The following is a 2541-nucleotide window of genomic DNA, read 5'->3' on the forward strand; positions in this document are numbered from 1 at the left end:
TTTTTTTTCCCCATTCCCCTGCCCTCCCTTCACACCCTCCACCCTTCCCTATTTGCAAAGACCTTGTTTCCATTTTTTCCTTTTCTCATATTTTTTCTTTTCCCTTCCTTTCCCCCACCCCTCCCACTTCCCCTGCTCCTTTAGACCTTTTCTTCCTGTTACACAATATCAATTATACATTTTTTAAGTTACAATATCAAGATCTAGGAGACATTACCACAGATTTTACAGAATTTAAAAGGATATAGAAAGCATATTTCAAAAATCTTTTTTGAAATAAATTTGACAACTTCTGAGAAGTAATTTACAAGACAAATTAATGAAACTAACTCTGGAGGAAATATAAAATTTGAATAGCACCTATTAAAGAAAGTATATTCCTAGCTTGAAAACCTACCTATATGACAACAGCAGGCTCATAAACATTTTAACTGATAAATTATATCAAACAATTAAAGCAGAAAAAAGAAGGAACACTTCTCCCCTCATTTTAGGAACTCAACATTATGCTAATCCTAAAACTGGATAAAGATAACAGAAGAAAAAAGTATGAACATAGATAGAAATTTGTTTAACAAAACAAACTATTAGAAGTCAGATCTGGCAGTATGTCGAAAGCGGTTTTGTTATAGGGATCGCAGTGTTGGTTCAGCATTGGAAGATCCACCCCCAAAAGTTATCATTTTAACAGAGAAAAGGAGAAAGCCATATGATCCTGTCACTAGTTGGAGAAAAAGTATTGGACTAAATTCTACAGCTGTTCATGGTAAAAGCTATCAGGAGACTAAAAGTAGAAGAGAACCTTCTCAATAGATTAAACACATGTACTCCATACTTCCAGCAAGAATGCCTTGTATGAATGGAGAAAATACAATGCTTTCTCCTTAAGGTGGGGAACAAGGGCAGATATGCTTACTCTTTATCTGTCCATTAAACTTTGAAACCTAGTCCCCACCAAAATAGTCTGGCAATAAAATGACACAATTAGGATAGGATTGGCAAGGTAGAAGCAAAATCTTTATATGTAGATGAAATGATCATCACAGAGAAAATACTAAGAAATCTCTAGGAGCCCCTAGAACTTGTATTTGAATTTAGCAGGATTAGAAAACACAAGGTATATATAAAAATTCAGGGCTGTGGGTATACAATTTGTTTACATTTATCATTGGGTGTTTGTACCTGTACATGATATATCTTGGTTTTTATTTTTTTTCCCCATTACCTGTGCACCCTTCACCCCCACACTCTGTGCTTTGATGACTGAGGGAATATTTCATGGAAAAGGCCAATCAGACTTCCTCCATGTTGGTTTCAATCTCCTGGGTCCTCTGACTACCCAAAGCTGAAGAAAATATTCTTTGTATTCATCTGCTGATATACCTGGTGGTCTTGCTGGGACAATGGGGTCTTCATCCTAGTGATGTTCCTTGACTCCACCTGCACATGCCCATGTACTTCTTTGCAGCAACCTTTCCTTCCTGGACACCTGTTTTACAACCTCATCGGTCACACTCATCCTGGATAGCGTCCTGCCACCCTACCCCCCTTACCTCAAAAACCATTGCTTTCTCAACCTGTGCTATGCAGGTGGCACTGTCCTTTGCCATGGCAGACATAGTGTGTGCTCCTGAGCATGATGCCATTTGATTGCTACCTGGCCATCTTCAACCCCTTCATATACCCTGTGATCACGGCCAATGCTGCTTATGTGTCCATGGCTGCTGACCCTGCATTGTTGGTACTATTTCTATGGTGTATGCATCCAAGGCAATGCAGCTGCCTTTCTGTGGGATGATGGCATCAATCACTCCACCTGGCTGTCCTGAAGTTGGCCTGTCTTGACATGTCCATCAATGTAATCGGCATGGTTGTGACCAATGTGATCTTCCCAGAAACCCCAGTCCTATTCATTTTGTCTTCTATGTCTTCATCCTTCCCACTACAGTTGTGGTTGTCTCATACAGGACCACCTTCTTTGTGTATAGGAAGCCCAAGGCCAAGGACCTGCTGGGAACAGACAAGGAGGCCCTAATACACAAGCTCATCTCCCTTTTCTAGGGAATGGTACCGCCCATGCCAAACACCATCGCCTAAGGAACAGAGATAAGAAGGCCACTATGAGGAACCTGGTATTTTTGGAGGTATTCTCTGTGGTTGTCACCCATGTGACAGAAAAGATTCCCAACTATATCAGCTGCCATTCAAAAGCCAACTTAAGCCAACCAGAATGGCTTCTCACCCTTTAGTCTGTTTAAAGCAATATTTAGCCTTTCAGAGAATATCTCCTGAGTTGTGACCAGTTCTGACAGGGGTTAGGCTTAATATTCTAACTGAATATAATGAAGACATTTTGAACTCATTCTAAAATCACATAAGACAACAGCCATTAGAACAAGCTGAATGGCTTTTATTGTGCCTAAGCTATAGAATTAGTATAGGAAAATGAGATGATTCTCACATAGCCAACTCCTTTGGGTTCATCAGGAAAGTCAGTGGAATAAGAAGAAATGAAAACTCTCCCCAAAACTTCCACTTACT

The 2541-nt window shown here is 40.0% G+C and overlaps 1 pseudogene; it reads left to right on the forward strand.

Moving 5' to 3' along the window:
* Positions 1 to 1437: 1437 nt before the first annotated feature.
* LOC110346785 (olfactory receptor 13C7-like) lies at positions 1438 to 2249 on the forward strand (annotated as a pseudogene).
* Positions 2250 to 2541: the final 292 nt, after the last annotated feature.

This window comes from Heterocephalus glaber, unplaced genomic scaffold (genome assembly GCF_053883595.1).
Source record: "Heterocephalus glaber isolate CG9 unplaced genomic scaffold, H.glaber_assembly_v1.0 deba00001481, whole genome shotgun sequence".
NCBI lineage: Eukaryota > Metazoa > Chordata > Mammalia > Rodentia > Bathyergidae > Heterocephalus > Heterocephalus glaber.